The sequence below is a fragment of the Sminthopsis crassicaudata genome, chromosome 3 (assembly GCF_048593235.1).
Source record: "Sminthopsis crassicaudata isolate SCR6 chromosome 3, ASM4859323v1, whole genome shotgun sequence".
NCBI lineage: Eukaryota > Metazoa > Chordata > Mammalia > Dasyuromorphia > Dasyuridae > Sminthopsis > Sminthopsis crassicaudata.
The window spans coordinates 363,637,571-363,653,693 of NC_133619.1; the positions used below are offsets into that span (position 1 = coordinate 363,637,571).

Sequence of the window (16,123 nt, forward strand, 5' to 3'; positions counted from 1 at the left end):
TATAGTCATATATTAGACTGAGCTTCTTAATAATGTCTTCTGCATTATATCCCAAAGAAATACTAAAGAGTGGAAAGGGACCTGTATGTGCCAAAATGTTTGTGGCAGCTCTTTTTGTTGTAGCTAGAAACTGGAAGTTGAATGGATGTCCATCAATTGGAGAATGTTTGGGTAAATTGTGGTATATGAAGGTTATGGAATATTATTGCTCGGTAAGAAATGACCAGCAGGAGGAATACAGAGAGGCTTGGAGAGACTTAAATCAACTGTTGCTGAGTGAAATGAGCAGAACCAGAAGATCACTATACACTTCAACAACAATACTGTATGAGGATGTATTCTGATGGAAGTGGAAATCTTCAACATAAAGAAGATCCAACTCACTTCCAGTTGATCAATGATGGGCAGAAATAACTATACCCAGAGAAGGAACACTGGGAAGCGAATGTAAATTGTTAGCACTACTGTCTGTCTACCCAGGTTACTTATACCTTCGGAAGCTAATAATTAATGTGCAACAAGAAAATGGTATTTACACACATATATTGTATCTAGGTTATATTGTAACACATGTAAAATGTATGGGATTACCTGCCATCGGGGGGGAGAGAATGGAGGGAGGGGATAATTTGGAAAAATGAATAAAAAAAATGTCTTCTGCATCCCCAGAAATGGACATGGTGATTGACATATAATAGGTACTTAATAAATGTTTTTGGATGACCTGTTCCTAATGGCTGATTTTTTTTTTCTGGCAGTATTTGTCCTTGACATATTTTTTTTTTTTTTTGTATCTCCTCTATCCGTTCACCCAAATTGCAATCATTCTTCAAAGTCAAGTTTAGTTCATATTTGAAGTTTTTTCCTAATCATTCAAGAATGATTTGCTTGAAGTCAGATTTTTGTTATGATATATTAGTTATAGTTTTTCAGTTATTTCTATTACTATTACTCTCTTCTTTATCACTTTTCTTCTTTATCATTTATATCACTGTTATTTATCACCATCTACAACTTCCTCACTTTTACAGTTTCCATTATTTTCACTTCTTCAAACTCCAGAACTTTCATCAATTGATTCCTGGATTTAGCTCTTTTTTTCGAGGCAAACAAGGGTCACAAAGCTAGTAAGTGTCTGAAGTTAAATTTGAACTCAGGTCCTCCTGACTGGTGTACTGTCCTCTATACTAACTAGATACTCCTGGATTTTACATTTCTCAAACCCCATGGCTTAAAGAAACTGAATCTCAATTCATGACCCAGAAAAGAATTTGAGGGACTCCATTTCTCCTTCAGAGGGTGGAATATGATCCTCTATTTATAATACCACCATGACATTGACTTCTTATAATTTTGTATATTCTTTTACATATTTCCTTCTTTCCATATTATCTGGCACTTCACAATTCAGCTACAAGATTTAAGGGAATCCATTAGTCTGCCAAAAATCACATTGCAATGCTCCAAATTATAGAGCACTGTGCAGTTTAATGTGTGCTAAACAGGAGTTACTGCAATAACTGACCCAGCCATTCCTATTTACCAGTCATCCCCTCCCCAACTCTTTGAAAGAGAAAGGTGGTTATTTTGTAGCTATTTTCTTTACCCACTGGATGGCACTAGTGTACGAATTTAAGATTATCTTGATTTTATAAGTAAAACTATTTGAAAAAAAAAAAAAAAGACTATTTTCCTCTGATTCTATCATGATACCTCTTCTGAATCTTCCATAAAATCTCATTCAGTATGAATCCATAGTAATTACTCCATTTCTACCTGTTGGGTCCTTCAATGGTTTTGTTATGAGCCATGAACAATACATTTTGCCTCCTAGACTCATTTTCCATACTTATATGATATCAATAATGCTATCAAAATGGCCTATAACTCTCTAGTTGAGAGGGGGCTATGATGTTAACCTAGTGACCCTTAAGCATGTTCTAGCATGTTTGACTGGTAGGTTAGTGACAATAAAAGAGCAAAGAGATCTGAAATGTAAAATGAAGGTAATAATAAGGTCAGCCTTAAAACCCCAATTCAGAAGTACAATAAACAACTTTATTATTGACTGCAAAAATTCATGCTTTTCCAGATATTTTCTTTTCTTTCTATTTGTATAATGCTATTGTCTTTTATTATTAATTCTTGGATTGTCCCTAAACTCTTAACACTGTAGCTGCCATTCAGAAGAAAGATATCAGTTTCTTCATTTAGGTCCTCTCTGTTAATCTGTGATCTCAACTTACTCCTAATATCATTATGCTTAAATCCCTATGTGCTATCTACCTGAAATTGTCTCATATGGAGGTGCAAAGAGAGGGAGAGAGAATAATCATTCATTCAGAATCTGTTATGTGCCAGGTATAGTGCTAAGTGTTTTACAGATATCTAATTTTAGGTATCTTTTTAAATGAGAAGAAAGAGATTGACTCACTCAGAAAGTTACTCTCCTAGATAATGCTTCCTTTAATTTTGCAGTTGGGTTCTTAAATGAGTAAATCCCTCCCTCCGAACTATCTTGGTTTTAACAAACAAAACCAAGAATTAAAGATTTTTTTTTGAATTTCTAATAACTAGAACTTCATGAAAAAAAGAATAGATTATCTCATAATATAGCAAATTGTACAGTGGTCAAACAACCAACATGCATTTATTAAGCACCCATTATATGCCAGGCATTAGGAATACAAAAAAAAAATGAAATAGCCCTTACCCTCAAGAAGCTTATATTCTATGAGGAGAGAAAAGGATGTCCAAGTAGAGATTGGGAAGGTTATAAGTGGGATCATTCATTAGATAGAGGATTGGACTAAATGATCTTTGAGCTATTTTCCAACTCTGAAATGTAATGCATAAGAGGGACAAACTGCAAGCTTGTTCCCTTCTTCCTCAGTATTTAGAGTGCCTTATTGAAGTTTACTGAAGCTTCAAGACAATTTGCATGGCCAGGCACTAATTACTGAAGGTCTTATGGGAGTTGAAAGGACAAAGGGAAAGGGGAGTGAGTGTTTATCCCCAGCTTCAGACTTAACTCAGTGGGGGGTGATGACTGTACGGTGAGCCTGTTGAAAGGCTCACTCGTTCTAGCTCAACTAGCATTGAAGGCTGGGGACCTTCAATGGGGTAAGGAAACTGCCTGAATGACTCCATTTGTATAGTATCTGAGTGGAGATTATGGACCTGTTTAATAATGGTGTTGAAGAAGTGTACACTTCCCTTTCCCATTAGCACATGAATCTGTGGGCGATTGTACCCATTCGTGTGTGGTAGGGCTGAGCAGGATTTGAATCATTGAGTTTTCACTAATGTTTGCTTTACTATACTGTTCCCACTAAGTAGTTGTTATTAGGTTTATAGTTCTACCTAGCCTGTTACTAAAGCATGTACTGGGTGATAGCTCAATCTGAATATTGCTTGTACATTTAACCTGAGTACAATGTTGAATGAGATACTTTTTACATTGAATTTTATGTTTTTGACAAGGCTGCACAGGTGACTTTACCTGATGGTGGGAAATGGGACCAACCAGATGTGCCTACATTATGTTTTTCACATTGTTGTAATCTTCACAACTCCCAAATACTTAATTAGTCCCTCTTAATTTGTTTTCTGCTCATGTTTAGATGGGTGAAAGAAATATTTCAACTAAGGCCATTTATATTGTGACCCTCAAGTAAACAGAGCCTAAAATTCCCTATTTGCCATACATGAAAAGGGGTAGAAATCTTTCTTAATCTCTGAGATGTTCTCATGAAGATGTTAAAATCCACGAATTTTAGTTGTGGAATCAGAAAGTTTGGTTTTACACCCTGACCCTGTTATTTCTACAACTTTGGGTAAAATTTCTGTGGGACTGTGTAGGTGAGATCATTTATAAAATAAAATGGTTGGACCAAAGTCTCTCCCAGACCCATATCCTAAGACCCCACATTCCTTATTACAAAATGTAATGAAATGATGTATCGTCCCTTATTTTTCATTTCCCTGTTACTCACCTGTGCTACAATAAGGGTTAGTCTTTTGCCTATTTAGAAGTTTTTGTCTATAAATATAAAAATTTATTAAGAAATACCTTAAGAACATAAAATAATATGGTTTAAAATTAATAGATTCTCCCTAACCCCATTTACTCTATAGTCCAGCTACAGGGGCCTCCTAGCTGTTTTTTCTCATATAACACTTCATTTCCCATCTCTGTGCTTTTTTGCTGACTGTCTCTCATGCCTAGCATAATCTTCTTTCTCACCTCTGATTCTTCCTTATTGCTTGATTTTCTTTAAGACTCCCTTAAAATTACCTCCCCATTATGCTCTGTATGTGTGTGTGTGTGTGTGTGTGTGTGTGTGTGTGTGTGTGTGTGTGTGTATTTAAGCACATAGTTATTTACTTGTTTTCTTTCACATTAGAATGTAAGCTCCTTAAGGGTAAGGATAGTATTTTTGCCTTCATTAATGCTTTCAGTCCTGGGCACTGAATTGTCTGTACCAGGTACATAGTAAGTGAACAACAGATTCTTATTGAATGACTGCCTGGGAAGGAAGGGAGACTAATCCAGTTTTACCATTATATTATTGTTTGGCTATTGCTATTGCTTCCTCTTTCTAGATAATAGTTCCTTTATCCATAAAATGAGGAAGGCGTGAGAGTCCCATTAGGTTTCCTCTAAGATTAACTTAGCTTTCATATGAGCACATATTCTATGTGTTCATGATTGAGATGTATCTCAGTACTGATTTTTATCAAGAAATCCAGAGAATTCCCAAATCAGTATTTAATTAATCAGGACATTTAGACAACTAGAAATGTGTTTTCAAGGTGTTCAGCTAGTTAGCTACATTTATTCACATAACATTCAATGTAGCCATAGCCTTATGATTGCTCCTTGGGAGGAATTATATTCTCGCTATTCTGTGACCACTGACTGAACCCCTAATTTTTACTTGCTGAATGATGTAGACTAAGTAAAACCATGAAGATAGGTCAATGCAAACCCATCTCCACTCCTGGAAATACTTGCTCTGTGACCTCTAACTATCATCTTACTATGCCAAGGATAGTTTATTAACCAAATTCTGCTCCCTGAGTTTAGGAAAATACCTGGAATATATCCAAGGAATGGAAAAGCTTCTCACAGAGACTCTCTTCCTCTCCTGAAAACATACATCCACACAAGCCTGGTTACTGTTCAGAGTGGGGAGTGAGAAGGGTCAGACCCCTATGGTATTTGCTCAGTTGACATACAAAATGCTTTTATGACTAGGAAGAACATGAAAAGAGTTTTTGGTAAATGGTTGATGAAGCATTAACCTTCATTCTTTGGTAGCACCAGATAATAGATTTAGTGCCAGAAAGAATCTTAGAGGCCCTCTAGTCCAACTTCGTGTTTAATAGATAAGGAGTCTGAGGCCCAAAAGAATGGAGAATGCCTTACTTGCAATAGGAAAGTAGAAGAATACAGCAGAACAAGTTGAACTAGGGCTCTTTCTCCTCTAAATTAAGAAGATGCTCAACAAAGAACAGATGAACAGTTAATCAATGAATATTCATTATATTCCTATTATGTGCAAGGGTCTATTGGCTCAAAAGCAAAGTTACACACTTTGGCCTCAAAGAACTTATAGTCCAATGGAACATATAAACATACGATGCTACAAAGGATACATTAAATAAAATATATAATAGAGGAAGATTGATTTTGAACATATACAATAGGATCTACTTGTTCCAATGGTTTGTTATCCCCTTCAAATTAATCACCTTAGGCATCTATAAATTCATTGCAACAATTGCTTAAAATGACTTAGAATCACACATATTTGAAACATGGAAAGAAGAAAGTGAGAAAGGAAGGAAGGAAATAAGGAGGGAAGGAAGGAAAGAAAGATGGAAGGAAAGGTGGGAGGAAGGATGAGAAGAAGAAAGGATGGGAGGAAGGAAAGAAGGAAAGATGGAAGGAAGGAAGGAAGGAAGGAAGGAAGGAAGGAAGGAAGGAAGGAAGGAAGGAAGGAAGGAAGGAAGGAAGGAAGGAAGGAAGGAAGGAAGGAAGGAAGGGAAGGAGAGAGGGAGAAGGGAACGAAAGAAAGAAGGAAAAGGAGAGAAGGTAGAAAGGGAGAGAGAGAGAGGAAGGAAAGAAATCAGCATTTATTACGTGCCAAGCACTGTGTAAAGTGTTTCACAAATATTATTTTATCTGCTCGTGTACCCTGGGAAGTGAGTATTATTTATTCACATTTCACAATTGAGGAAACTGAGGCATACAGGTTAAATGACTTTAGTTAACTGACTTCCCCAGGGTTATATTAAGGATTATAAAGCTAATAAGTATGTGTGACTAGATTTGAATTCACATCTTCATGACACCTGACCTGAAGCTCTATCCACTGCCATCTAGCTGCCTCCACCAGATCACATTGTAGTCAAAATACCTAACTGTTTACCCCCATTACCATTCCCCAGCTTAATCACCCATCCTATTCGTGAGACTTGCCAATGAATGATTTTTGGCTGTTTACAAAAATTAAATCAGCTCTTTAAGGACAAAGACTTGGCACAAATTAAGACATTTAAAAGAATGTGCTGCAGGCTCTGGCTCCTTGTATCAGTGAGAGGCGTTTGTTTTAGAGAAATGAAGTTAAGGGAAATGTGAGTGAAGGAACATCCCTAATCTAATTTATAATTCCTTGGCTTTGTAATAAGAGGAAGGATTAGTTATTTAGATCATCATGCTTATAAGGCCAAGAGCACATCATTAATTCTTTTGGAGATGGCTAAACTTTGCTTTCTTTCTTGGTCACTGACTACATCCCTAAACCCCAGTCAGCCATTTCTCATCCCCTAAATCATTCAAAATACTAGGACAGTAAGTGTGAATGACTTGATTCAGCCCATGGTCATTATTTTACAAGCAACTCAAAACATGTGTCTTATTGATAGTGGACTAAGTGTACAAAAGATATTATCTTTCATTTGTAGTGCAGGCTCTGAGATCTTTTTCCCAATTTCTATTCACTGATAAGATAGGTTTCGAGGACTCTTGTAACAACACCTTCCATCAGAATTCTAGGGTAACTTTGAGACATTAAGGAGTTTTCTAGTACTCTCACTCATTAGATCCTATCTGATATGTCAGATTAACACTTCTCTAAATCAGTTAACCTCCCCAAGAGAATGTCCCCAGTTAGCATCAAGTAGTTTTTACAAAAATATATTTTCTACATCACACACACACACACACACACACACACCTAGAACCAGGCTGTACTCTCCCCCTCTAGACATCCAATCAGTCCTTTGGAAAAATGGCCTCAGACATAAAGTGGGTGTGCTGCAGGTGATGGTTCACCAATTTCTGGGTATGTCATGGAAGATGGACAAATTTCTCCTTTGTTTTTCTGACACAGCATTTCATCTGCCAAGTATATTCATGCTGTATTGGGTCAAGAAAATGGATCCCCAAGGTTGGCTCCTTACCAGATTTAGTTACTCCTTCTACCAGCTCCAGTTGCTAAGGAAGTTCTTGATGGCTATTCTGATCTTTTGAAACTCATAATGGTGTCACAATGGTCTGTTCTGTCACTGACACTTATCCAGCAGGGATCAGGAAAGAAACACATAGGCAAAAGAAATAGCAGTGTCATGGATCCAAGGCAATGTGGTGGCTAGTGGAAGATAATGCTGCTGTTATACAATTGCTACCACCTCTATCCCTTTTCTGGAAATCCATAGAGTTTCTTTTTTTCCCTTATCCAAAAGTCACAGAGAAGAGATTTGAACTTTTTATACACACACTCAATTCTGACTTGGCAATCAAATCAAAGACTTTTTCTAACTTCAAAATAAATCATCAGGAAAGAGTCAGAATAAAACTGTGCATGTTCTCATTAGAAGGAAGAAATGGCTCCATTATATACTTCCATATGCAGGATCACCAACCCTACATATGGATTAGCAGCAAATCAATCATATCACATATATTCAAAGATTGAGGTTTCATAGATAGTCTTCTTATTCCACATTTGAAAATTTAAGATTCTCTTACAAGAGGAAAACAGTAACTGTCTCCACTTTTCTATGGCAGGGGAATACCAAAAACAAGAGAACTGGTGTTAGGGTCTAGTTTTGCCTCTATTTCCTCATAATGCCTTGGTTAAGGAATGAGATTCTTTCTTCATATCTCTGTAACACCAGAAAAATATAGATTGTCATCTGTTTTCCAACTTATATTTTTAGAAAGTTGCAAACACTCTGAAATTAAGTAATTTACATACAGCTAATAAGATCATGCAACTAATAAATGGCAAAAGTAGGACCTGAACCCATGTCTTTTTAACTCTGAAGCAAAATCTTGATCCATTGTACTATAGTTGTCTTTCAGGATCAGTGATAATATCTATAATATCAGTAGCATGTAGGAAGAATGCTATCAGAATTAGAAACTCATATAGGTTTATTTTGATGTCCGATAAGAATAGATAGGTGAAGGAATATGGATAGTTTGGTATAATAGTTTGGTATGATAGTTTGCTTCCCTCTACTAGGAAACAAAACTCAGATTGTTTTTGCTTTACTGACAAAAGGTCCCTATTGTATCCTGAAAATATAAAAGATGAATGAGTGCTGATGTCCAAAGATAGAAATATGGTGGTCTATACAAAAAGGCCTAGACTTGAAGTCAAAAGATCTGAGTTCAAATTCAATCTGTGAGACTTACAGCTATATGAGTATGTGTATTTCAGTCCACCTCTTTGAATATCAGACTTTTCATCTATAAAAATAGCTATACTTCATATCTGTGTCATAGAGTCATGAAGAAAGCAGTTTATAAAGCATAAGGTAATGTAGAAAGGTGAAATGCCATTTGTAGAAACTTTTAACAGAGGTTCCTAATCCATTAATACCAGTGGAAAAAGAGACTTGGCTAAAAATGGCCATCAAGATTCCTTTCCCATGGATATTGATTGGGTATGCTCCTTAGCTCCCTCTTACACCTTATACATTATTTTCAACACTATCTCTTGGCTATTAGAACCTCCTTCTTGCTTGGTAGCCTCTAGGCTTCAGTGAAATTAAAAGTGACTTTCTCCTAAACTTAGTTTGGTTATTATGATCTTGAAAATAGATCCATAAAACCTACCAACAATCTCACAGTTTTACTTAGCCCACAATCTAGGCTGCTCTTAAAACTAGAAAAATTTGTCCACCAAATGGTATGATATGAACATAGATAAACTAGATAGATAAATAAAGCATTTATTAAGTGCTTATTGTGTTCCAGGTTCTGTATGAAGATATTATTAGATTACCCTATCCAAAAGGACATAAAACCTAACTTCCTATCAGGTGTTAGGACATACTTGGCAGTGAGAGGCTATCTCCATATGCAGATTATATGAGAAGAGAGACAAAAACCATATAATGGTGGAGAATGACAAGTAAAGAAGAAGGTTAGTTTTTACACTATCTCATGGAAGAGAAGTGGATTTCTGGAAGATAAAAGCTAATGCAGAATATAATCTAATGTTCTCTAATAAATGACTTAAGTCAGCATTGACTTTACCATCTTATGTGTAGTGAATGCTATAAGAAGCTTCAAACTCAAAGTCAGGCTGACTTAGATTGAAGCCACACTTCTGATACTAAGTATCAGTTCAAGAACTAGGGGGACCATATAATTTCTCAGTTTTAGACTTTAAGTTGCAAAGAAGATGCTGACTGGAATTGGTGAAGGAATTTTCCTTACATGGGAATTTTCTACAACAGTAAAATCACAGATCTAATCCCTATCTCTGTCCTTAATCTATGACTATTTCTGTTTATGTTGAACTATACTAAAGGAGTTGCAAGAGTCTCAGAGAGTCTAGGTCAGTAGATGGTTCAGTGGATAAAGTACCAGGCCTGGAGTCAGGAAGACTCTCATCTCAAAGTCTTCCAGTCTCTTTTGCTGATCCTGAGAAGGCCAAATGACAAGGGTGCTGAGGTCAGATGAAGTGTCAAAGCTTTGGAAATCATAGGAAGTGGTAGTCCAGGGCCAAGTGAAGAAGTGGGTCAGTTAGAGATGGTCAATACTGTGCCCATATGCAGATGTAAGAATGGCTAAGTGTTGTCACTCTGTCCCATAATGAATCAGTCTTGCAGTCTAGTTATAAAATCAGGAAGCTGGTAGAAAATGGAGATTCCGGAGCCTTGGGCACTTATTCCTGGAATCTTGAAACTTGTTTTTGGAATATGACAATGGTACTTTTAGGATAAAGAAAAGACAGTTTGTATATAATATTTGTACACATATTTGTGTGTATCAGTTATCTAATCAATGCTGTTGCTTCCTTCATCAATATAAATCAATTTACCCACTTAAATCTTTTGATTCTATGATTCTGTAAAGTCTTGTCTATGTATTTCTATAATCATATAAACATAAATATATATTCTATGAACATATACAAATATGAATATGTTTTCTTTAAAAAAATTCCTGCTTCACACATTGGGGAATGAACTAGGGAAATGGTCATTCTAAGAGGTAGTTGATATAGAAATTAGCTTCAAAAAGACATCAGTTAATATCTGGATGACATCATGAGTCTGTATTACATAGTAAAAAGGACACTAAACTTGGAGTTAGGAGACATAATTTATAACTTGGATCAGTGTGGAACCCTTGAAAATACCCTCACTTCTCTGTCCCTCAGCTTCCTCCCTTGTAAAATAAGTGGATTAAATTATATGATCTCTGAAGTCCATTCCCATTATAAATCTAAGATTCTAAGATTCAACGAATGATGCATATAAATTGGGTTTTGTTTTTTTGTTGTTTTTTGGTGAGGCAACTGGGCTTTATCTAGGGTCACACAGTTAGTAAATTTTAAGTGTCTAAGGCCAGATTTGAATTCCGGTTCTCCTGACTTCAGGGCCAGTGCTGTATCCCCTGAACTAACTATGTCCAATGCATATAAATTGTAAATGTAGGTACAGATTTTATTTCTTGATTGGATGGGGAGGTGCTAAATAAGTGATTTCATCAATATAGGGCACTCTAGGTGAAGAAATTCTTTCCATCACTGAAGATTAGCAATTGTTCTGAAACTTAATTTCAGAGTGTTTTCAAGGGCCTGGACAGATTAAATTCTTTGCCTGAGGTCATATAAACAATATGTGTGGGGCGGAGGGGGGGTGGTATGGAGGAGAGCAGCTTGAATGCAGGTCTCCCTGGTTCTCTCTGCATCACATCAAGCTGTTCTATATGCCAGCCTTACAGTGCTTACTATATAACAAATATTATTTGCATGTTTACTTCACAATTATTGCCTGAGAAAAGCCCTTGGAAAACCTTAAAGAGCCCCAGAAATTAGAATCATTATTATTATTACGAGCTATTTCAGTAATATTAGGGAGAAGTGGGCCATATCCTTTGCCTCTCAGGTTGATATCTGGTAGGGTAATTGTGACCTCTCACATATTGTCCCTAAGATCTCCTGGTAAAGAGGGAATTCTGTTCAGGAGGGATCTTGGAGATGATCAAAGGGTTGATGTATGGGAAACTAAGCTGATGACATCCTGGAGATGAAGAAAAATACTCTGATAGCTTAGTGCCAATTTATTTTCACAGGTTGTCCTTACACTCAAGATTAATAAGCAGCCTCAAGGGATTGTTTTCCTTACACTAAAGCAACAGGTCAGTTCAATTAAAAAAAAAACAAACTCTAAGAAGTTAAGATGAGGTAGTTTGTAAACTAAGGACTGTGATGCTCGTCTGGATTTTTTAATGGAGATAATGTGGCAGCTAAGTGGTACAATGGATAGAGCACCAGACCTGAAGCCAGGAAAATTCATCTTTCTGAGTTCAAATGTGACCTCAGACACTTACCAGGTATATGACTCTGGGCAAATCACTAAACTCTATTTCCTCAGTTTCTTTCTCTGTAAAAATGAGCTAAAGAATGAAATGGCAAACTGCTCCTATATATTTACCAAGAAACCCCCCCCCCAAAAAAGAGATCATAAAAATCTGGACATGACTGAATAAATAGGGCAATCCCAGAAAACTGTCATCCTTTGAATCATTAAGGACTAATGTCTTGAAAGTAGGGGAAGGTGTGGGAGAAATTTTCAGGAGGGACTAATTCAAATTCATGGAATCAGAATCTTGGAGTTGGAAAGAATCTCTTCTAGTACAACTTCTGAACAGGAGTCCTCTTTGCAATATCCCTGACTTTATCTCAAGACCTCCAGTGATATGGTATTCACCACAATCCCCAGGAAGCCCATGTGATTAGAATTTTTCCTTATGTTAAGCAGAAATCTTATTTTTTTCAATGTCTGAGCATTATTTTGAGTTATGTTTATTTTTCAAATACTGACAGTTGTCTAAGGACAGTTTATCTAAAGATTGTAAATCAATCACCAATCACTCAGCAAGCTTACTAAGTGCTTATAACATGCTGGAGAAAGGGACAAACACAAGCACAAAGAATGAAACAAAGCTTTATGGAAATAAGCTACATGCTAAACTTGGGGAGGGGGAGGGGGAATGCCTTCTCTATCTTTCTGTCATAAACATCCCCATTTCCTTTATTTGATTTTCTTTTACCTCCAAGTTTATTTTATTCAAAGAAAATAATAATAAGAAAAAAGAAAAACAGAAAAAGAATATAAAACAAAATGAAACAGAACAAAAGAGAACATTGTCATATGCCCAGCAGTACATCAGGGAGGATTCAAAATATATAATAACAAATACCTTTTCAAGAAAGTATATATTAGTAGAAGAAATTATATTCATCAGTGTCCATCTTTTCTTTACTTTCTTGTACTTTGTTTTTGTTTCTCTGTTGTGCATCTTTTTATTTTATTTTTTTGTCCCTCTTTTATCCCCCCACCTCAAGCAGACTACAATTAAGAAAGGATATATTTATGTATGCTTACATAAATATATACATATCCCCACATATAGACACACACACATATCTTTCCTATCCCTGCTAACTCTTTGCTTTAATTCTGCTCCAAAAGTCATCAGACAGAGACGGAGTAGAAGAGAGTTAACATTTCCCTTATTCTATATACTATATTTTTCTTTGATGAAGACTAAAATTGAACGAGCTTTTCTATTTGCCATGGCTCATTGTGGATACATATTAAATATCACAGAAATATGCCTTCCTCATCTTTCTTTATGTAGGTGATTTTTTTAACCATAAGTTGAGTCTCTTCTCTTGTTCCTGTTAAATTGGGGTGTAGGAGTCCAGAAGCTGGAATGCTAAAATCAAGTCTCTTCATAATGTTATTAAGAGCAACTTGATGATGATTCTCTAAGTGTAGGGTAATAGCTGATTAGACCCAAGAATGACCTGCCCCTATCCCATATGGAGCACATGTGGAGGGTGAGGTTGCTTTTTTCTCCAGAGTTGTCTTTCATTGCCTTTTGGGATGCTGCCTCCTACAAACAGTAGGGCACAGAGGAATTTACCCTGAGGCTTGTGTTTTAGAGGGGAGTAGAGAGAACTGAGAAAGAAGGGACAGAATAAATGAATCTCAATCAGAGAATACTAATCTTTAATTTGGAAGGAACCCTTTCACTCCCTTCCCTCCCAGAGCTCAGCTTACACCTGCCCAGGAATCTCTCCAGAACATTCCTGTTTCTGCCTGAACCTCTTCAGGGCCAGAACTCCCCATAATCCCCAGGACAGCTATTCCACTTTTGGACTGCTCAATTTGTTAATTTTTTCCTTACGTTAAGCACAAATCTTCATCTCTGTAGTATATACCCATTATTTCGACTTCTGTTATCTGAGGCTGAGACAAAGTCTAATCTCTCTTTTGAATAGAAGCAACTACTATGTCCACCTTAACTCTTCCTTTCTCCGTCTTTCTATCATAAATACTCTCAGCTTCTTTTTCCAATCTTTATATGATGCAGAAAACCATATAGTTCTGTAGTCTACCTAATCACTTTCCTCTAGACATATTCCCTTTGTCAACATATCCTTAAAATTCACAGAACTATACACCCTGCCCCAAAAGTCATCTGATTGGGACAGAGTAGAAGACTAACATTTCCCTTATTCTACATACAACATTTCTCTTTGATAATTTGAATAAGCTTTTCTATTTGTCATGGCTCATTGTTGATGCACGTTAAATATTACAGAGGTATCACTTCTTCATCTTTCCTTATGTAAGTGATTTTTTTAAACATAAATTGAGGATTTTATCCTGTTCTTATTAAATTTCTTTTGTCAAGTCTTTTTGGCTGATTTTACCATCCAGTAAATTAACTATTTCTCTGGGCTTTGGGATGTTCACAGACTTGATAAGTATGCTATATTTGCTTTGATCTAAATATTTGATTCAATGCAATAGGCATTTCTTACATGTCTTTTATGTACAAATCACATGATATGCATGGAGGATACACTTGCTATGGTGCAGCCAAAAGGCTGAAATCAATGAAGTGACATTTAATGGGAAATAAGGATAAATGTAAAGTTCTAGTATGGTTAGACTCAATAACCTTCTACTGGATCAAAATGTTAATACAAATGTTGAATAGAAGAAAACATAACAGAAGGAAATGACTATTTGTTTTGTTTTTTTAAAGACCAAATTTAGACATATTTAATCAGAAGAGGTTTCATTTCTAGAACACTTTCTCTGAGTCTCACTTATTGCCCCTGGTATTCCTACATTTGTTTTGTATTCTTTGGTTCCATTCCCCAGGAGATTGTATCACCCAGTGAGGAAGTCTCTGCTGCCATTGCATATCTGCAAGTTATAGCCTTATAGGGTTGCCTAAGGTACTTAAGTTAAGTGACTTGCTCAGAGTCACATAGCTAAGTGGAGTCTGAGGTAGAACTAGGTTTCCCTGACTCTGAGGCTATCTCTCTTAATCCACCACACCATACTGTCTATTGACATGCTTATAACCCTCCAATATTTCTCTTCAAAGTATTTGATGGGTGTGGCTTTCTAGGCCCCAGCATCAGTGACATGCTCAAGAGCCACAATGTTCTGCACCACCACTCCCTCGTCCAAGCTTTAGATAAAGTGAATGACTCGGGAACAGACTGATCTGAGATGTTGACATTTACAAGGCAACCCATTATACTTCACAGTTTGTCTAGAGAAAAGTCACTGGCAGAGACTGTATCCCACTTTCTCCCACTGATTTCTAAAGGGAAGTAACTGTCACTGAGAAGGAAAATTCACCATGGCTGTTCAAAAATAGAGTTCCAACAATCATCACAATTATGGTGAATAAGTTCAAGAGACAGAAAGCTCTGTACCACCACCCCTTTTTCTGAATATTCTTCTTCCTATATTTCTCTATAAATTTCTACAGGAATTCAAGGATGGTCTGTGATGGTAAGGATAAGCTGTAAAAAAGGCTCTTTGCCTCTCATGAGGCACTCTTCTAAGTGACTTGGATCCTACTGAACCTGGAGTCTTTCTGAGGGCAGGGTTATATTCTTTATGTTCCGCCAAACACTTGTCCCCTTTGATTTAAGCCACTGTTCTTTCCAGGGAAATTTAATTTTCAAATAAAAAACATATTTTTTTAACTAAAGGGAAGCTTGTGATGTGCCAATAAATATTTGGTTTTGAAAGTTATTCTTCATCAGCTTCTAAGATCAACAGGGAAATAAAATTTGTTTTTTAGGACAAAGGACAAAACACGATACCCAGATGCCCAGAGTGTGTTCCTGGGCCTCATTCTGTGTTCTTTTTTGCCCCAAAACTTGGCAAGTAGAACTGAAAATTTGACATAATTTTCACATATTTTCCAATCTGAAGGGCAAGGTAGGGCAGATGGTGGGAGCCCTTCCATGTAAGGGAGGGACTAAAACAAATACCATGGCAGTTGATGTCCCACATTCAAACCAGTTTGCAAAATAAAACCACATTGGGATTCAATCCAACAACTGGCTACTTTGAAAACAATAGGACTAATAACCAGTTGGCAGAATTTAACTGATGTTGCTTTGTGTTATTTCCCCCTAAAGTAATTTGTGCCCAAAGACATGATTTAGCCTAAGACAATGCATTTGTGGCTTCTAGGCAGGGTTTCAAAATGGCTCCCATTGTATCTTAATGTCCACAAGGAACTTTGATCCTTCACTATAACATG

General features: G+C 36.5%; 1 long non-coding RNA gene across 1 annotated transcript in view; it reads right to left on the bottom strand.

Moving 5' to 3' along the window:
* Positions 1 to 7,503, bottom strand: part of LOC141559562 (uncharacterized) — a 98,742-nt gene extending 91,239 nt beyond the window's left edge. Inside the window, exon 1 of the long non-coding RNA XR_012487490.1 lies at positions 7,471 to 7,503. This is a non-coding gene — a long non-coding RNA (uncharacterized LOC141559562). The remainder of the gene's footprint in view (positions 1 to 7,470) is intronic.
* Between the last annotated feature and the right edge of the window lie 8,620 nt (positions 7,504 to 16,123).